The sequence below is a fragment of the Bidens hawaiensis genome, unplaced genomic scaffold (genome assembly GCF_021521415.1).
Source record: "Bidens hawaiensis isolate Kalapana, Puna unplaced genomic scaffold, B.hawaiensis_p1.1 tig00031126_1, whole genome shotgun sequence".
NCBI classification, from domain to species: domain Eukaryota; kingdom Viridiplantae; phylum Streptophyta; class Magnoliopsida; order Asterales; family Asteraceae; genus Bidens; species Bidens hawaiensis.
This window is the reverse complement of record NW_027495223.1, coordinates 121694-144713: the sequence shown is the minus strand read 5'-3', so window position 1 is coordinate 144713 and position 23020 is coordinate 121694. Positions and strand designations below refer to the sequence as shown.

The 23020-nt window shown below is 33.5% G+C and overlaps 1 pseudogene; it reads left to right on the top strand.

The window, feature by feature from the left end:
• The first annotated feature begins 8408 nt into the window (after nucleotides 1-8408).
• Nucleotides 8409-20790, top strand: LOC143581638 (protein FAR1-RELATED SEQUENCE 5-like; annotated as a pseudogene).
• Nucleotides 20791-23020: the final 2230 nt, after the last annotated feature.

The window sequence follows — 23020 nt, the reverse complement described above, 5'->3', positions numbered from 1 at the left end:
CAAAAAGATTTTTGAAGTAGGTGATTCTTCAAAAGATAAGGAAAATGATGGTTTTTACAAGAATACAAGTTCAGTGGAACAGAACTGGGTGGTCAAGGGTAAAATTAAAGATAAACATGTTAATTCAACCACTGAGAACAAAGTGGAGTCTTGTAAAATTGAGAAAGATAAAGGAGTTAAACCTTTAAAATCCGAGTCTTCTAATTCGTTTAAATCATGCTGATCGGTTGAATCTTTAACTGATTATGATGATGATAGTTGTGATGATTGTTTCTATGAGAAGTTGAAACAACCCATGACTAAGAAGGCTTGGGTTTCCTTGTTTCACTCATTTCTTACTTTTGTAGGAGCTTTTAAGACCCAATGACTCACATTGGATTATGGATAGTGGAGCCTCTACACATGACAGGAACTCTTCATTTGCTAAAGAATTTTAAATATATTCGAGGAGGATATGTGGGGTTTGCAGAAAATCAAGGATGACAAATTGTTGGTGAGGGTACTTTATTGAATGGGAAAGTAATGTTTGAGAATGTGAATTACATCACGGAGCTTGAGAATAATTTGCTAAGTATCTTCCAAATTTGTGACAAAGGCTTTTCAACACACTTTACAAGTCAAGATTATATGATTCTGAAGCCTGGGTATAAGATTCAAGAAGAATGGATATTGATGAAGGCACCAAAGGAGAATGATCTTTATGTGCTTAACATGAGTGTTGCATCGTCAACTCAAGTTACTGTACAGTGCTTTGTCACCAAGGCGTTTGAAAAGGAGTCGGTGTTATGGCATCGTCGAATGGGTCACATCAATGTTCGCAAGATGAACTATCTTGTTCACAACCAACAGGTTGAAGGGGTAAACGTCAGGGGTTTTCATTTGAGTACTGATTGCTTGAGTTTTAAGAAAGGTAAACAAAAGAAGAAGTCGCACCTAAAGAAATCTCTCAATTCAATCAACTTATCTTTCGAGAGGGTACACATTGATTTGTTTGGTCCCGTGAATGTCAAAAGTATCACCGGGGAACTTTATTGTTTGGTGGTAACTGATGATTACTCACGCTTCTCGTGGGTTATGTTTCTTGAATCAAAAGATGATACCTTCGACAACTTGATGATCTTATTCAAGAAGCTCGAGATGTTATATAATCTGCCAATCCGAAGAATCAGAAGCGACAATGGTACCGAGTTCTGGAATAACAAAATGCTTCAATACTGTAACGAGCATGGTATTCTTCATGAATTCAGTGCTCCTTATACACCACAACATAATGGAGTTGCTGAACGAAAGAATAGGACAGTGATTGAAACGGCTAGGGCAATTTTGGCTGATTCGAAATTACCTGTTAGTTTTTGGTCAGAAGCTGTTGCATCAGCGTGTTACACTCTTAACCGTTTTCTAACAGTAAAGAAGTTTGACAAAACCTGTTTCGAGCTACTTAATCGACGGAAGCCGAATTTGAAGTGGCTTGAGCCGTTTGGATCACAGTGTACTGTCCTTGATCCTGATGGAAAATTTGGTGCTAAGTCTGTGGAAGGTTTCTTTGTGGGTTATGCTAGTCCTTTGCGTCATGTATTTTTACCTAGCATCAATCGGATTGTGCAAGTACAACATGTTGACAGTCAAAGATATTCTACTCCTATTTAAAGAAAGAGCGATTCATGGATGTTTGACTATGACAGATTGTGGAGTTGTTTATCATTTCCTGAAGAGGAAATCACTGGTGAAATGGCCACACTGTTATTTCAACAACCTTTGGGTGAAGGGGAAGAAATTACTACACAAGATGTTCCAATCTTTAATGAGGATCCGACATCTGATGTTGATGACCATATTGATGATACTCCGGCTACACCCTCCTTTGACGATGATGGTGAAGATCATAATGATGTGATCCTGTCCTTGGTACAAACATCTCCTACTTATAATCTTGTGCTTTCTGATGAAGTGGTTAATGATGATAATGTTACAAATCTACAACATGATGTGGTGGTTTCGGATGAAGTCGTTCCTCGTACTCTGTCATATCACCCAGAAGAGAATATTATCGGGGATCTGAATTCTGGAGTACACACTAGAAGCTAAATTGATCAAAGTCTCAGTTGTTGTTATACTCAAGTTGCTCCACTTCAAAACTAGTTCTCATTCAAATGTCTCATTTCACAAATTGAACCGAAGACATATAAACAAGCTTTGACTGAAGAGAGTTGGGTTAATGCAATGCAAGAAGAATTGTTGCAATTTGAAAAGCTTGGGGTATGGAAACTTGTTGATATACCTGATAACAAACAATGCATTAATACCAAGTGGGTTTTCAAGTAAAAAAGGGATGAAAATGGTATAATTGTTAGAAACAAAGCTCGATTAGTGGTTCTTGGTTTCAATCAAAGGGAAGGAATCAGTTACAAGAAGTCTCTGCTCCAGTTGCTAGACTTGAAGCTATCAGAATTTTATTAGCCTTTGATCTTGGAAAGGATTCAAGGTCTACCAGTTAGATGTTATTTATGCTTTCCTAAACGGAAAATTGGGTGAAGAAGTCTTTGTAGGACAACCACTGGGGTTTTTCAATCCAATTCACAAAGATAAGGTGTATCTACTCGACAAAGCTCTATACGGATTACATCAAGCCCCGAGAGCTTGGTATGAAACATTGTTTCAACACCTGTTAGACAATAGCTTTGTTTGTGGATCCGTTGATTGTACACTCTTCACTAAGGAAGTCGATGTTCATTTGCTGATAGTCCAGGTCTATGTGGACGATATCATTTTTGGGTTGACAAACAATGATCTGTGAAAAGAATTTGAGGAAGTTATGAAGTCGAAGTTTGAAATGAGCGCTATGGGAGAATTGAAGTTTTCTTGGGTTTGCAAGTTGAACAACTTTCTGATGGTATCTTTATTCATCAGACGAAGTATGTCAAGGATATCCTTGAAAAGTTCAATACGGCTGACTCATCGTCGATCAGCACTCCTATCCCGCTAAATCATGGAATTGGTTCTGATCCCACCGGGGAGAAGTTTGACGAAACACTCTACCGTTCTATGATTGGCTCTCTCATGTACCTCACTGCTTCAAGACCATACATCATGTATCCGACGTGTTTGTGCACACGATATCAATCCAGTCTAAGGGTCTCTCACCTAACGTTGGTAAAGCGGATACTACGGTATCTTAAGGGGTGTCCATAGGCCGATCTTTGGCATCCTCGTGACGATGTATTTGAGCTGAGAGCGTATTCTGATTCTGACTACGGAAGATGCAAGCTGAACGCCAAATCTACCACCGCCGGCTATCAATTCTTTGGTAGCAACTGGTGACATGGTAGTGTAAGAACCAGACGACTATGTCACTATCTACCTGTGAAGCCAAGTATGCAGCTGCTTCTAGCTGTTGTTCTCAGGTTTTATGGATACAACAACAGATGCGCGACTATGGTTTGAAATTTCTTACTACTCCTATTTTTGTAGATAATACTGCTGCTATATCTATAACTAAAAACCTGGTAAGTCACTCTAATACTAAACATATTGATATACGGTATCACTTCATCCGTGATTGCTACGAGAAGAAGTTGATTACCGTAGACAAAATTCACACCGACGAACAAAAAGCTGATCTTTTTACTAAAGCTTTCATTAAGAACATGTTTTTGTATTTGTTGGGGGCTTAACGGTATTAAGAACATGGGCGGTGGGAAAGAGAGTGATCCCGAGGTTATGAATTACGAATTTTGAGTAACCGTTCACCATGTCAAATTTCTTTGTAAATATTTTTCTTTAAATGATTTTTGATTTTGGGGGAGAAATGGTTTGGGATAATACAAAAACATTTGAAAAAATCTTAAAAGTCAAAAGCATTTGAAAAGGTATAAAAGCCAAAAACATTGAAAACTGTATAAAATTCAAAAACAATAGAAAATTCTCCTCAAATTGAGTTTTGAAGCATAAAAGGAAAATGATAGTACATTGATCATCTTGTTCCAAGTACCGGTAAAAATGAGGTATAAAAGTCTATTGATTAATGTCGGTGCATTGGTAGGCTTTGAAAACAAAAAACTAAGGGATTAAGTGATATAAACTTAACTAGCCAAAATAAAAAGATGGGTTAACATTCTAACACTGAAGTCTTGGTGATGAGCAGACAATTAATCTGTCATACTCAAGCCTTATGTTTCAGTAGATCACAAAAAATAAAGTGTTAATAAAGTGTTTTAAGCGTCTAGTACACAGTCTACATTTCAATGGTGTATGGTTTTATGGCCTTAAATCATGTATTGATGGGATGCATTAGGTTTCTGGAGCCATTGAGGTCTTTATACGGTTTATCATCAGGGTATTCATTTCGGTGAATATTTAAACTCGTGCTCAAAAGAGCGAACCCTGAAAAGTCATTAAACTTTGATCACTTTGAACTTTGTACAACTTTCACTACTTACTTGATCAAAACACCCTGTTAGTCATACATTGTTCCTCCTTTGCGCGCGTCTTAATACCAATAAGAAACGGACCCCAGGGGATACAATGTCTGCAAGCCGACATATGAAATCGTGCATACTCATCTTTGGTAAAAGAAACTTAGTGTGTTGCTTGATAACGGGGGCATGCCTTATTGTGGAAAACTGTTGCTATTATTGCCAAATTAAAATTTTTTAAATGTTTTGATCTGCTGGTTCTAAGGTTTAATTCAAGTTGGGGTGACATGGTAAATATCAAATCAAGCCTGAGTTGTGATTAGAATCTAATCATGTTCTGATATTCTGTGCTTAGTTAAACCTTAGTCATATCATTGATATCTCTGAATTTTTTTTTAAGTTTAAGTGGACAACAATACTAATGACTAGGCTTAACATCATACATAATAAACCAAAATATAAAACCGTGATGGAAGAACGGATTGATCAATATGACTCCTTGCTCAACTCAAAAAAATATGTTTCTTTATGTTTGTAATTAGTTTTTATTTTGATATATTTTTATTACATCTTTTTGTTCATAAACCAAAAAAGTTTTACATTTCAGTTTTATTTTTGATTTTGGTGAATGGTTGATCAGGTCTGAATATTCGAGAATCGGAATCGAGTGGTTGTTTTTGGCAAAGATATTTAAAATTGGGATTTAATGTTCAAATGAATTTGTCAAGGTCATTAAGTTGGACTTGATTAAGTTAAAAAATGTGAAAATGTTTCAAAATTGTGGTCAAAATTTCAAGAGGATTCATCAAGGTCATTAATTTGGACTTGATTGGGATCGTAAGTGTGTAATATGTCAAGTTTAAACAGTGTTTGAATGTTTAAATGTATAAGTGGTTAACTTCGGCGTATAAGTTGTAATGACTTATACGGCGTATAAGTCAAACACTTATACGGCATATAAGTGCATGTTGAATATACATACTTATGCGTTGGATCCGTCATTTATGCTTATATGTTTCTCTGAATGAACTTACACACCGTCCATATGTGTCTGTATATCTTGTTTGATTTCACTGAATATTTGATATCTTTATTTCTCGTGGTTGATCCGCACACCACTTGAATCGTTAAAGGTATAAATTTGTTCTTAAGAGTTAGATCTGTGTGTGATTATAAATAATGAACAGTACCATACCGATTTGGACTCAATTGGACTTGTAAATGAAATCTAATAAAGGGTTTTTTAATTAACAAACATCAACGATGTTATTCCGAACCTGTTAGGCAGAGATTTTTGTCTATCAGTGTCCGATTTGTTCAAATTGCTTTTTGACCTAGTTTAAAGTGTGAACGCATAAGTGTTTTGAACTTATACGGCGTATAAGTCTCCTAGACATATACTACGTATAAGCTCTAAAGACTTATACGTGGAACTTTTAAATGTGAACTTATCCGCTTGTTTGGACTTATACGTATGAACATTGTTATACGTTGTTCTGTTCTTATCCGTTTGTCACACTTATACGTGTATATGCTTACAAGCTGATATGAACTTGCACATGTCACCTATACTTATCCTCTCATACTTACACGTTGTAAATGACATACACGCGGTAAACTACTTATACGTTGAAATGAACTTATCTAGCATTAGAAGTTTTTTCAAGTTTTAATAAATTTTTATAAATAATTCTAACATGTTATCTTGTTTGTTTGTGTGTGCAGATGGTAAAGATAAAAGATTTTGATGCTAAACACAATATCTATGCATTATTGGACAGATCTGATGACAAGATGGAACCTTTTTGTGTTATATTACCGTTCTTTGAAAGATCGAGGATCTTTAAGGCAATTACAGCGAACACGGTGATAATCAAGGAAATTGTCGATGAATTCTGGAAAAATGCCAAGCTGGAAGAGGAATGCATCAATTTGATGGTAAAGAAGAAAGGGATCATTATATCTGAGCAGGTGATACGAGACGTGTTACAGTTTGGTGATGAATCTATTGATCCAACTACTCTGGACGAGAGGATGGTAAAAGGATGTTTGTTGAGAATGGGATACAAGAATGATTTTGACAGGAGATTCTTGAAAACTGGTTTGTCAAGGCCATATAAATTTTTTGGTGCACGTGATAGTACATTGTTTTGGACATCGCAAAAGGGGATATGAAGAGATACTTGACTACCACATTTGCATGATAACTGCTTTATGCTTGAACCTGAAGTATACGTTTCTAAAGTTATATTCGAGCATATGAAGCTATAATTTGATAACAAATGGCTTATGTACCTGAGGTTTGTATAACTGATTGTTGATCATTAGTTTCCAAATATTGATAAAACGGGTGAAGCGATGAAATTGGCACATATGTCTGTCAATGGTTGTGCTAAGCTTAAGTCTTACAGGAATAAAAATGAGGAGGAAATTCCTAAGTTCGAGCCTTATTTGGTCATCTACTTAATCCTGATTATGTTGCACCATTGAATAATCAGTGGAGGAAGGAGGAAAGTGATTCTGATAGAGAGAACGAAAATGTTCGTATGCGAAGTTATGTGCCTCTTGGTGGTATGTGGTTTGTGAAAGCTGAGAATGATGAGGCAGAAGGTTCACAAAAAGCAAAAAAGAAACGTAAACGTGTTGTTAAAGCTGAACCGATAACACCTCCCGCTCCTATTCCTATTCCTGCTCCACAACAACAACCAGTTGTTGAACCAACTGTTGATAAAGATGGAGAGGAAACTGAGTCTGACCATGAAGCTACTAAGACTGTTTGGGCTGTTTCTTGGGCTATGCATGATATTCGAAAGAAGAAACGAATAAAGAATTAGTTTGATGATAAAGATGAAACATATGTTCGTGAAACTAGTAATCCTAAGAGGAGAAGAGTAAAGAATATAGTAAAAAGATCTGTGATTGATTTGTGCTTAGTTGATGAACCAGAGGATGTAAACATTAGAGTTGATCAAGAAAAGATAAAATCAGTTGAAAAGAGTCATGAGCCAACAAAAGCTGATGTGGTTGTAGAAGCTGAAATGACACCAAAATTTGAGGTGAATTTGAGTGATGTTGTTGATAAGATAATGAAAAATCCTAATAGCTCAGAAGTTTCTACCACGTTTTACTCCAAAGGTTGATGAGCCTATACCTCAAGATACTCCGAAAGCTGATCTTAAAGCTTCTCAACAATCTTTTGGAAATTTCTCTGATGTGTATTTGCAGTTGGATGGTCCTTCAAGAACTGAATTCGACCTGTTGAAAGATAAGGTCGAAAATCAAGATGTGAGAACTGCAAATCTTGCTGAAGAGAATGATCGTACGAGAGATGATAATATTGATGTGAAAAAGAGGTTGGATGAGAGTGAACGAAAAAGAAAGTTGGCTGATGATTTACTGGTTGAGCATATGAAGTATTTTGTTATTATTGAGAAGAAGTTGGGTATTCGACTTAACTCAGAGGTTGACAGAGCTGAGGCCGGCAACACCATGTATGAAAGAGTATATGGTGGTGATATTGGTGTGGCTGAAGCTTCTTTTCGTATTGATCATGATATTGAAAAGGTTACTGAAAAAGGAAAGTCAAAGATTGAAGAACCTATTAATGTTGATGCCTCAATGCAGGAGAGTGGTTCTAGTGACATGGTGATATAGGGAAATGAACCTGTAGTTGTTAGTGATCCAGTGGTTGTAGAATCTATTGACCCTATTGTTGAAGATAACAAAGAGGATGAGGAAGAAGAAAAAGAAGATGAGGAGAAAGTAGATTTTGAAGGATCAGATGATGATTATGATGACCTGGATGATGATGATGATGATACTCCACTAGGAGTTGCTGGTGTCTTATCCGGTGAATCTAAATAAAAAATTGACTATGACGGTGGTGATGTTCAACACGATGAAGCACAACAGGAGTTGAAATTTAAAATTGCTCCGTCCGATAAACCTTTGGAAGAGTTAGAAGATTTAATTACTTCTAATTTTCGTGTATCAAACATGGTAGATGATCTGGAAGATGGGGAGATTCCTATTGCCAAGTCTGAAATGGCGAAAATGTTGGATGTCTCTGTTGAGGATTTGATATTTGATGTTGAAAATGATATTCCTGAACCAGAAATGAATGAAGACTGGTTGAATAGAGATGTGGAATTTGTTGATAAACCTGAAGTTGTCAAGTATGTTGGAGAAAATGAAGAGTTTGATGCTTTTGATGAGATTTTTGATGAAGAAATCAAGATGGAACCGAATCCTTATAAACAACCAAAGAAATTTAGCAAAGATGAAATAAAGGGTTGGTTCCCAGATTGATTTGATGTTCCTAAATAAGTTTACTTAAACCCGGTGAAGTACTATAAAAAAACTCAAAAAAGATGTTGCTTTGGGTAAGTGTCTCAGTATTGCTTATCTGAGTAAAATTCGAAAGATTGGGATTCGTAAACTATTTGGAGTACAATACTTCAATAGTTTAATGGAGTTTAAAAGTTTGCCTTGGTTCGATGCATATGATATTTGTATGCATTATGACCTTTTGTGTATACCAAAGTGTGGTCCGGTAAAGGATATCTGGGATTTTATGGTTAGTGAGGCAAAAAGTGGCTTCAAGAAATGGACACCTCAATTACCAAAGGTGTTTAAGTCAAGAAATTGTAAAACATCCTGAAGGTGAGTTGATAAGAACGTTGAGATATACAAGACCAGATTTGCTACGCGTGATACCGTTGTACCTAATGGAACATAATTTTCATCCTTATTTCCTTTGTTGGTCCTACTTATTGTTGACAGGTGAAGCAAGCATTTACTTGGATCGTGGGAAAGAAAAGTATGATATGATTCGAGTGTATGATTCGATGTGGTTGGTAAAATGTTCGCTGAAAGACATAGAGATATTACATTTGTACAGGATTCAATGCAATGATGATAAAGTCAAGATGCAAGCCAACCATTTCCAAAAGGTTGTGGATTTATGCTTTGATAAATAGATTCATTCTGGAAGGGCTTGGGAAACAAACTAGAGAGCAGTCAGCTAAGAACAAGAAAGGTTTGAGGCTGAGATGGAAGCTGAATGTCAGGATCGAGTTACTCAGGCATCATGGAATAGATTTCAACATATGCCTATTTAGAGTATCTCGTCCAACTTCACAACAAGGATCGACAAAGCCGTTTTTTGAAGAAGCAAGAAAAGAGTATCGAAAGAGAGTTTTTGGTATTGATTGAAGATATAAAGACCTAGCAATATCCAAGGGGAAGTTTGTTAGAGAATTAGTGTCTAATGCTAGGTCTTATGGGTTTATTATGTCATATTTGTATTCTAAAGGGCTAAAAATGTCATTATTAGAAAATTGTTAAGAGGCGTATAAGTCTTAGGGACGAATAAGACTTATACGGAGCGTATAAGTCTTATACGCTGACCAGACTTATACGGCTCATAGGCTGGTGTATAAATAGTCTTAACATGTTATAATTTGGAATAGTTTTGACAATCTGATTACAAAGTGTACTTACATTGTTATATCAATACATGATGTTTATGAGTGATTGTGTTTGTATTCTTTTATGATTTATTTCCGCAATATCATATAGTATAGTAAATATATTTTAATCGATTTGTATCATATCGTTTCAACACGTATATGATGTATAGGATCCAGAGCATGGACTTTCAGTTTGATAATAAGAAAAATTCCATTACATCGTAATAAAACAAATATTATTCTTTATATAATATCATAAGGTTGACTAATGATATTCGTCCTTCGCACATCATGAATTCAACCTGCAACACATTTAAAATAATATGTTTTTTTCAATAACACACGGTTAGATTTCATAGGTTTTGCATATATATATGTGTGTGTGTGTATGTGTGTGTAAAATGTTTGTCGATTCACCTGTCATGAATGCAACATATTCAAACATAAAGTAAATTGAATGCAACAAAAAATAACGCCCAAACCTAGGGGAATGATAATGACACCACCATTCTCGACAACCGAAGTTGTAGGATAGGTAGCGCAGGTACGTCCCGTCGTACCTTCCCACTTTGATGTTTGATATTTGATGTACCAACCATAAAGCGATAAACACATTGAACATTACACACGGATAGTCATCATAAACAATGCGAAAGAATGTTATTAACATGCATGCCATAATTGTTAATCGTTAAACACAATGATCATAAAATAACGAGAAGCATGGTAACGTGTTTCAACCCAAAAATGTTAAAAGTGAAAAAGGGTTATAAAACACTCACCTCGAAAATGAGGACGATAGTTTAAACGATACTAAGAATCATGGTGGATTATCCTAAACAAGTAATTACGTATGGTAGATTTTAACAACGAGAGATAAGCTGAGACCCCAAGACCTCGAGAACTTGCTAGTATTGTGAAGCCTTGGCAAAGCTTAAAATAGACACCAAGACCCCGAACTTGATGATAAGCCGAGAAATCACCATTCTTGTAAGGACTTGGTTGATATATTTAGAATCCTTTAAATTAACCCCCAAATACCGAGCTTGCCGATAATTCGGGGAACTGCATGTCACACCCCAACCTAAGGCGGAAATGCCGGGGCGTGAGCTGATTGCTCGCAGCTCTCAAGGTACTATCATGCAATAATCTAAAAAGTAACAATATCTATTAAATTTAATTCATTATTCAAATAAACCAAATACAAGTACATAATTCATATAAACAAAATAATTCAAAATCTAAATTTAACTAAGTCTTGATAATCTCTTCTCTAACATAGCAAATCCTAAGTTCTTCGCCAAATCTTGCAACTAAATCAAATGATAACCTGCATATGAGTTAAAAATATACAATAATTTTATCAACACTAGGTTGAGTGAGCAAAACACCAGATAAATGAATATATAATAATAAATAAAAGAACAAATTGTGTCAAGTGAGATAAGAAATTTAACCAAATGAGCAAGTAAATATGTTGTCGGTAAGCTCGATGCCAGATGAACTTAACGATGGCTAACACGACGGGCGTATGATCATACTAGTCTGAGAATATGTTGGACTTCTCCGAAATGTATTCAAGTAAAGCATATAAGCATATAACACGTTAAACATAAATTGTTAAACACACATGACTAACAGTTGCAAGTTGAGTATTAAATAATACTAAAATAAGTAGAACGCGTATGTCCCAAAAACAGTAAAAATGAGTAAAAAGATGGGAGTGAGATACTTACCTGATTAGAGGAACGAAATTAAAATGATGACGTTGGAAAATGATGAACCCTTCGGGATACACCGACAAGGATCCTAGTTAAATATAATAATATAAATTAATTATAAATGATATAACATAATTTAATGAATTAAGATTTCGATGTGATTTGAGTAGGTTGTGATCAGAATGTTTAGTGATTGATCGATTGATTTCTATAGTTAGAATCATTAGTCTTTATTAATTATAGACTCACTAACAATTATCCTTGATAAAATGTATAATTAAATACTTAAACAATTTAAATAATTAAGATACAAGATATGTTTGTAATAATAAAATCTAAATAAATAAATAATTAAATATACAAATTAAAAAATATATTGTAATTAAAAATAAACTGAGATATACCTTTAATTATTTGAATAAATAAAATACTAATATATAAATAAATAGATAATCATAATAATAATGTGTAATTATTAAATATAACATGTAAAATATACATAAATATTTTGTTTAAATTTTTTAAGTAAAAATCTAATTAATACATTTATTATACATACATACATATATATAGGGTTAGTATCATTTAAGAACTCTAAAAAAGTTAAGAACTCCTAGGAACTCTACACAACTAAACATTTTTTTAATTTTTTTATATATTAACATTATTTAAGAGTAGTTTTATCATATTTTATATAAAAATTTTTGATTACATATATAAATAACAAGTTTACATATGTGTAAAATTAATGTACTAACTAATTTACATAGGTGTAAAACAAAACATAGATATGTATAAAAACTAATTTTCAAAAATCGTAATCGTAAATATAGATATACAAAATGATGAAACTACACTCAAATAACATTAACATGCAAAACTTTTTATAAAAAAACATTACGTTTCAATGGTTCCTTTAACTTCTTAAATAATTTAACAGTTCTGTAATGATACTCATCATATATATATATATATATATATATATATATATATATAGAAAATGGTTCAAATAAAAACAATTGTTTTGTGAGAAGTGTGAGAAGACTTTAAAATAAAGCACACCACCTAAATATGACAATATACCATGTAAATAAGAAACTATAAGGTTTTTAAAAACTACCAATCTCAACCACTAGATCCTAGATCCAAGGACTTAGATTTATTCTTATATTTCTCACAAAACTATTTTTTTTTACGTTAACCCTACCCTACACACACACACACATAATATGATGCAAGTTTATGAAAGGCGCTCAACGAAGAGAAAACGTGAATTAGAATTTCGGGTTTTGAAATAAATAGAGTTTATTATTATTAAGATATAATTATAACACACACGCACGCACACACACACAGATATATATATATATATATATATATATATATATATATATATATATATATAAACGAAAACTTAATTCTAATGAGATTTATGGACATGAAAACGTAACTTAGTGATGTCAGTTTAACAAAATAGTGTTTGTTTTATAGCTTATATTAGTTATCATTTATCAAATAAACTAAAACAAACTTTAAAAAAAAATCCAAAAACATAAACCCTAGCCGGACTCGTGTAACATTCGTTAATTTTCATACCCGAAAATCCGACCCGTTTTAAATTTTCGGTTTTATTTATCAATATATGTATACATATAAATATATATTTCAAGTTTCATCTAATGTATTTCTATTATGTTCGTCAACCGACACGTTTTAATGTCTCGATGTATTCATAGTTTTTGTTTACTATCTATACAATATTTTCGATAATTCAACTTATAATTTAATCGTTTCCTATACATTTCGTTTAAATTCCAAAACTCTGGTAATTAAAGTTTTACCTAAACGAATCCCGAGCTATCCAAGTATAATATTGAAATAATCCAATTCATACTAACTTGTAATCCATTTACTAAATATATTCTAAAGTTTAAAGGTTATTAATGTAATTATATTTTTAATTCTGAAATTAAAACAATTGGGAACATGAGGGACCTAATATGTAAGTTTATTCAAAATATATTAATATTTTAGTAAACCCAGCCCCCCAACCCTCACCCTGTCGTTTTTTCGGCGACTGGAAAACGACTCCGGCGAATCTTCTTGGCCCATTTTAAAACGCTTTAAACACAATTAAATCATATAACAACGTTTGATATGGACCGATCTACGTTGATGACCCATTAAATTGTTATTATAACTCGTAACTAATGTTTAATCGATCCGTATCGACGCAAGAACGGCCGGAAGTAATTACAAGCATTAACGACCAATTTAAACGATAAGTCTTCAATTACTAGTATAAATAGGATGCCAGATATCGACTAAACTTGCACCAACAAATTTTTTAACCCTCAAACACTCTCTATAACTCGTAACAATCTTTCAAGTTCGTTTTCCGGCGAGGTTCCATTCTCCATCAATCCGAAACCATACGAGGTAATTAGTATATGTTTTGTCATAGTTTGTGGCCGCCTAAAATAACCCTTAAACTTAATTGATCAAACATGGAACGGAATATCAGATTTGAAATCTAGGGTTTCATGATGAAGAAGATGAACTTGTAGTATAGTATATATATATATATTTGTTTCGGGCATTATAACAAAACAAACAACTTGGTCCAGTGGTTAGAGCATATTAGTGTAGGCAGAAGGACCCGGGTTCGAGCCCGGGTCTGCCCGTTTTTTTTATTTTCTTTTTTTTTATCAATTTTCTTTTATATAATAACCAAACTAAAATTTATAAAACTTTATTAAATCAATAAAAGCTATTTGTTTTTAAACCATATCTATGATTTGTCACCTAAAAACCAATCTTTCAAACTCGACAAATTCGTTTTAAACTCGTTTAAATTATATGTTATGTTTCGTTCGCTAAAACTTTATAATTAGTTAACACTTTCATTTATAAAATAAAATATATCGTTAACACAAATATTTCCGTAACCTTTATATTATTCAAACTTAATATTAAATCTTGTAATTAAAATAATATTAAATTAATAAATTGTTAATAATCCTTTAAAATATAATATTGTAATATCAACTTCATAAAATAACAAAACATACATTAAGCACTTCGAATCCCCGATAACCCGATCTATTTACTTTGTGAGTCGTTAGTAATAATTAATTTTGTATTTTTAATTCTAATTCATGACGTTCAATTGCTTCGGTTTCAATTACGCACTTTCGATTTTATTCCAACTTTGTCTTCAACTTCAAGGTGAGTTTCTCACACCCCGTTTTACTCTTTTACTACTTTTGGGGGTAGCATATATATCCTATCCATATTACAATTTCGTTTATTCATTATTTTACAAACTACAATTCGCTACATGGACTTGTGTGTTTATTTGTTACTTGCTCAAAATTACTTGCTCATGGATTACTTCAAGATAGTATGATCATATGCCCCCTTTGCGCTCAGTACATTTGTTGTTATGGGTGGAAAATGGCCTCATTATCCGAGTACGTTGGTGAACAATCCCAGCTAGAAAGGACCTTGCTTGTACTTATCTGAGTACGCTGGTGCACAATCTCAGTTGGAAATGACCTTACTTTCTCATTTACATTTGTTCATGGAATTGTAGATTTTTATGTACTTATATCCAAACTTGTGTGAACTCACCAACTATTCATTTAGTTGACATTATTTTATATATATGTTACAGGAACCCTATTTAGAGAATGCTGCTGTGACGAGGACACTAGAACTTAGGTTATATTAATAAATGAACAAGTTGTTAATTGTTCTTGTATTTTTCCTTGTATTTCTTGTTACAAACTTGTTTACTTGATGTTTAAGTTAATTAATGATATTATTGTCACTTAATAGTGTCGCATGTGTTTTGAGCAATCTTTACGTCACACTCGGGCTTATTCCACTTTAGCCGGAGTGTTACAACTCGAACATGCGTGGGTTGGCCGGCTCACAACCATAACAGCAACACACACAACCACCCGGCCAAGCTGTCAAGTTGTTTATTATATAAAATCGAATTCCTTTATGTTATAACCCATCAAACCCAATTCAATTGATAAAACCTAAAATCTAAATCGGTCGATTAATGCGTTATATGATTAAATTGATGCATGGCTTTCATTAAACATGACAACTCTAATAGCTTCCATAGTTTAATTACATGTTTAGACCTCAAATCGTTGGTGAATGTCGTTACTTGAAGTCGCGGCTGGAGACGAAGATGAACAAGTACTTGCAGGGTGTTAAAATCAAATTTGACTTAGGGTTAATGACGACGATAGTCTAAGGATGGTGAGGACCAGTTTAATTGCATTATGGTTATAGTTTACATGTATATTAATGAATGGGTCATGTCGACCAAAGAGTTTAGTTATACGAATCAATGTGTGATCGATTTAACATAATAAAAGGTCGGTAGGCCGGATTTGTAATATTTAAGATGGCCAAAGATTCAATTTCCAAGTATATGACGTGAATTAAGGTGCAAGCTATCAAATGGGTAATAAGTTTTGTGATATGAGTTTGGATTCAAGGGTCGGATCTAGGTTAAACGGGTTAGGGTGATAAAGATGATAATAATTGCAATTTAGTCCTTATAGTTTGAGGTTGGAAGCAACAAGGGGTAAAAGTTTAAGTTTGGGATATTTTTACCAAAGCATGAAAGTTGTACATATATATTATATAAATAATTAAATAATAATATAATAATAATTAATAATTTACTCGATAAACACGATATATTTTTATTGATAAAACTTCCCGAAGAAAAACGGGTCGGCTAATCTAAAATTGAAAAATCGAGTTGTTACACTGACACTCTTGTAAGGGTTTGGGGAATAACTTAAGAATCTTTTAAAGAGCCGCCAAGATTCCGAGCTTGATGATAAATCGAGAAATCGCCATTCTTGTAATGGCTTGGCTGGGGGAAAATGTGAAACTTAATATTAACATGGACCAAATGGAATATTAATAGTGATTGACCATTTTAGAATGGGAATTATCAACATTATTTTGAAAATGGATTGTTGGTGTTCATCCACTAAGATTGGTTAATTATTCGTTAAGGGAGTGTACAACATAACCTTTTTTAAGCAACTCTTGAGTGATTATTACATGAGTTCTATAATTGATCAAGAGTTGTGTGGGTTAATACTTGGTAATTTAAGGTTAATCCTTTACAACTTAACTAATCTTAATTTGCAGTTTATGTATAATACAAATGTTATTTTTACTAAAGTATTAAGGACAATTCACTTAGTAATTTAAGGGATTGTCTTATCTTTAAAGTATGTTAACTTATTTTTATCAAAAACCAATTGCTTACATAAAATGATGTTTTAGTAAAAGGGATCAATAGTTATTTCTTTCTTTAATTATCATGGAATAACATGACTAATGATGTTATTTTCACATTTAATCACCATAGCAAGCTCAAAGCACATGTTTACTAATCCACCAAGGATCAAATAGAAAGTGTTATTTCGGTGAGAAATGTAAGAACCAATAAGAAGAAAGCAAATGGAAATTAATAATTAAAATAAAAAGGGTAATATTGTAAAATGTGATCTCTTTCAATTCTTGTAATCATGCACCAGGCCGCTACATATTTTCCCACGATCTCCATATGCTATCAATCAGTGCTATGAAAAATCAGTGTATACTTTTTATCACTCTTCCACAATTTCTTATGCTAACAATCCGAGGCTGGAAATTAGTGATTTCATTAGTTTACACTACCATTATAAGAAAGGAGTTCAATTCATTCAACATTCAAGGTTTTTCATAATTGGAATGGATAATCCGGTTGAACTAGGTAAATATCTCTGTTTATTAATCTTTTATTATTCTATTGTTTTGCTAGCATAAAGGTTATAGTGCACAACAAAAACCAAAATCTTCTTTTATTGATAACCAATTTTTGATTTTGTTAGTTTCAGGGTTTCTGAATTTTCTTACACGAAACATAAGATACGTATTGTTGTCTACGTCTATCTAGATAAAGGTTATGGTGTTGCTGTTCCTAAATAGTAATTGATTTCATTACTTTAGGGTTTAGACTGTTGTTTCAATAAATATAGTCATAAACATGTTGTTGCACCAACATTATTATTGTGTTGTTTTGGGAGATTGTTATTCTAAAAAAGGTTATGGTGTTGTTGTACCTAAACAGTATTTAGTTTCATTACTTTAGGGTTTCTGATTGTTGTTTCAAGAAACATAGTCATAAACATGTTGCACCAACATTATAATTGTGTTGTTTTGGGAGATGGTTATTCTACAAGTAATCACTAAAAATCCCTTAAAATTATAGGTTAAGCTGTATAGCAACCATGTGTTGTGTTTTACCTGGTAATTGTAAACATAGTGTAAACACACACATGTGTCGTTTGGCATCTTTCTACGTGTTGTTATGCTAGATATAATAACTAAGATGAAAATATTTAGGTTTATGTAACAAGCATGTCTTGTTGTTTACATATTACTACTAAATGTAGCATACCATATTAGGTATGTATACCTTTAGATACAAACATGTATGATTACTAATAGAGTTATAATAAATCTATGTTTGATTTTTGTTTCTTATTGTTTTATATTAATTTAGTTTGATTTGTTATACATAGGTGTACTATTCATATGGGTATGTTAGTGTTGTATTTTGTTTTGATAGGTTACATAATTATATTTTTACAGATCCATATGTTGAGTTTGACACCAATGAGAACTATGGTGTTGGTATAGTTCAAACATCACCTAGGTTTGGTATGAAGTAATATATTCCCGATGTCCCGCTTTCTAAAAGGCCACAAATGGGTATGATTTTTCAAACCGTTGATGAAGCTCTTTCATTCTATGTTAACTATTCCAAACTAGATGGATTCACGGTTCGGAGGACTACACAAGCAACCAAACGTGGTTTGATAACCTTAAAATATTTTGTTTGTTCAAAAGAAGGTTATAAAACTTTTACTAAAGTTGATAGTTTGAATGACTCGGAGGCTTCAGATCCTACCAAGCAACGTCGTAACAGACCCTCTATTCGAACCGGATGTCATGCACATTTGAAGCTTTCCATTTAGGAGAATAACACGCACAAGGTTTATGCCTTTCTTGAAGAACATAACCATCCACTAATCGATGCTTCAGATTATAAGTTTACGTGTGCTGCTAGGAAACTTACATATGTAAAAAAAGAATTAATTATGAGCTTATCGAAAATGAATATAGGACCCGTAAAGGCCTTTAATTTCATGAGAACACATTACGGTGGTTTTGAAGAGGTTGGTGCCACTGCTAATGATTGTAAGAACTTCAAAAGTAATATTAACCAATATATTGGTATGTATGATACCCAAATGGTTGTTCAGAGATTAATGGATAAAAAGGAGTATTTACCAGATTTTTCATGTGAATACACTACGAGTAATGAGGGTAAGCTTGATGGTCTTTTTTTGGCCGACGAAGATACGAAATGTAATTACATTATGTTTGGGGATGTAGTGTCTTTTGACACCACTTTTCGTTTAATCAAATATGTCTTCCATCCTTTTTTTTCGGTTATCATTATTTTTTTTTGGCTTGTGCTGATATTCACTTACTCTTTCTACAGGTACAATATGGTCTTTGTTCCATTTACTGGCATTGACAACCACCATCACAATATAACTTTTGGTGCGGCATTGTTAGGATCCGAGACAACTGACTCCAATAAGTGGTTGTTACGAGTTTTTAAGAATTCAATGGGCAGGGAGCCTCGTGTTGTTGTTGTCATTGACCAAAATGCGGCTATGAAAAATGCCATCCTACAGGTCTTCACAATTTCGAGACACCGGTTGTGCATGTGGCACATTATGAAAAAACTTGCAGAAAAGGTTATTAATTTTATTAAGCACTTTGTACTATTTATGTTTTACATAATCAACTAACTTTGTTTTTTTATCAGGTTGGGAATACTTTGTCAAAAGATAAAACCTTCAAAAGGAGGATTTGTGACATCGTATGGACGGATTCTATCGAACCTTCTCAGTTTGAAGTTGAATGGATGAAGATCATGCTGGATATTGATTTAGCGGGACACAAATGGTTGACTGATATGTTTTCTATGAGGAATGATCGGATTCCCACCTATTATCTTCATGAACCTATGTCGGGCCTAATGCGAACAACATCACGGTTCGAGAGTGAGAACCATTTTTTTGGTCAAGTGTATAACAGCAGCCTAACGCTGGTTGAGTTCCTAACTCATTTTGAAACCGCAATAGAATATCAAAGATACAAACGAAAAAAGAATGACCATGACACCCGAGACACGAATCCTGATTTTATCAGCAATCTTGAAACGGGAGAGAAGTGAATAGGATATACATAAGAAACATTTTCAATGATGTATAAGAAGAAACTCATTGAATAATTCATAGATGTGGGTCTATGGCCGTCTCTCCAGTTGGAGATTTTACTAAGTTTTTCATAAAGGAAAAAGATGTTGATGGAAATGTTTTGTTTGAGATACATTTCATATTAACATGTATGTACATTCTTTTATACCATGTTCATATCGACAACCTTAACTTAGTGTTTTTATCATAATGAAATTTTCTTACTTTTTGTAGGTATACCTTAGAGAGTTTAACATGGTTATCACGTGTAGTTGCCATAGGTTTGAGCAATATGGTTTATTATGCCGACATATATTTTATGTGCTTAAATTTTGCGAAGTTAAAGTCGTCCAAAAAAATTATGTTCTGAGGTGATGGACAAGGGAAGTTGTGCCTAAATCGTCCTTGAGATTACCCAATAAGAACGAAAAACTAAATAATGTTCAAGGTGCTCAAGGTGTTGTTCATGACATTATGTTGGGTGTTGAATGTGTTGTTCAACGTTTGGTAGGCAAATGGATAAGCTATCTCTGTTTAATAATTTGTACAAGGATATATGGTTCAGGCAGATGAGTCTGCATCGGCACCCCAACCCGAAGCCAACAATGACCGGATTGCCAATTTGTTGGGAATTAACCAGCCTTCTAAAGACTTTGTTCGTATTCAAGTTGGCATTAGAACTAATGGTTCTGGATCTAAGAAACATTTCAAGTCCATTCGTGAACAAATAACAACCAAACCACCACGGAAACCGAGGACATTCCAAATATGTGGGTCTGAAGAGCATGACAGGCGTAAATGCGACAAGCTTCCAACAAATTAATACATGTTTATCATTTACTATTGTACTTTATTTTACTTTCGTTGTTTCATACATTATTGGTTTCTACTTTTGTCTTGTGTGTTTTTCAATGCTACTACTAATTGGTGTTATCATGGGTGTTTCTTTTATTTCCGCTTCTTATTCATACTTCATGTGTTATCGGACACATTAAACATCTCAAAAGTTTACCCCATCGTCTCATTGTATTATTAAATGCGACAATATATAATGGCCTGATGGTCTTTTTTGTTAACTTCGATTTTTCTTGGACCACTTAACTTTCTTCATATTTCTGTCCAAAAAGTCTACACAAGGGTCAACGCTCAGTTGCAGTTCGGTCAACCACGATACTGAACTTGTGTTGCTCCATTTTCTTCAGCATAATTTTTTTTGTTGATCATACAAATATTATGAGTAACAAATGTAATTTGACTCATTGACTTTGAGAAGTCAACATTTCGTGCATCACTTTAATCTACATAATACATTCATTTTATCTTTTAATATATATATAAATTGTCCACTCGATTTGAAAAGCTTTACTGTAACTTGTAAACTCCCACTCTTAATCCTATCATCCTTATTTTAATAATATGTTTCTTGTACTCTATATGTGTTTCTAGTTGTCATTTTTTGCATTCTTACACTCGTTTTTATAATCACATTCTATTATTTAAACCTTCAAATGCTAATCTTATTATTTTTTTTATGAAACGCGTCGGCCTTTCGTCATCGTCTTGTTAATATTTTAATTCAGCGAATTTACAATTTTGTTATCTTTTTTCAAAGTTGAGTTAACGAATCCCATTATGAACATCACACTAATGTGGCCTCTATTTTTTGGGGAAACACACAATTAACTGATCAAACATTAACCACCAGTTTCAAGTACGTGTTGGTTGTCGTTGTGCCGATTCGGGTTCTTCTCAAAATTTGTCTATGCAACTTACAATCCATGAAGAAATTAGTAGTCACATTCTATATTTCCATTTTTAACCAGTACAATGTGGTTGTCCCAAAAATAAGACCCTTTGCTAAGCACACTCCCACTTTAAACAAACTCATTTAAAGACTAACAAAACATACCAACTATTAAATCCATACAATCCATACCAAATACACGAAATAGAAATATTCAAACCAATACCAAATCAAAACATTCAAACATAAACTTTTAAAAGTCACAAGGAATCCATAACATTCGAATTTTTTAAACATCACCAAAACACTAATTTCCAAAAACACTTAGTAAACTTCTTATGATAAAACAACCATTTGAATTAGAGTGAACTTTCAACTCTGTGATATATCCTGTCAAACGCACCTTCATCCAGCTTTTCTTTCTCAATATCGGCCAACTTAGAATACTCACGAGCTTCCTTTATCACTTCATCCCTCCAAACGTTAACATCAGCTAGCAACATTTTTGACAAATACTTCAATCTCATATCGTTAAGCTGACCTTTCTGCATTTCAGACTCCACCGCCAAACCAGTATACCAGTTTTTCAATTGCTTACCCTTGTACGTTTCCATGTGACACATTACAAACACACCGCAATCAACATTGTTATTCAGCGTCCTCCAACCCATCTTCAGCCGTGTTCGTTTACTACTTTTAAGTCTTAACGTAATTGGATGTTGTATCTCCGCTAAGTAATCACAGAAGGTGTGTTGCTGTTGAAATATACACAGATTAACCATGTATCAACTTGTTAAATACAAAGACGAGTTCAATTGGAAGGGAAATAAAATACCATGATTGGCGGTTGTTTCGAATCAAACTCTTCATCACCACAAGGTTGTCTAGCACCTCCACTTGTCTAGCACCTCCACTTTGGCGCTTTTCAGATTGAAACACATCACATAGAAATGTTTCGCATGCAGAATTGGAATAAACACCAATTCATAATCCTTTATACTATCCCGACCCGCTTCCTTCAAGCAATTTTCCATATTCGTCCTGAACACATCGAGTCTATCCTTGTTTGAAACGATCTCATGAAGCTCTTCCCAAGTTTGTTACAATGTAACATATTTCATAATAAATGATTCTAACAACTACAAAACTTACAACAACACATGTATGTTTACTTTTACAAATACCATGCTCAAATATATAATGGGGTGTTAAAGCCATACCAGCATGTTTGGAGTACAAAAGAATCTTGGCGGGTCATATCTATTCCGAAACTTATCATCAGCGACACCCAAGCTTGTAACACACTAAC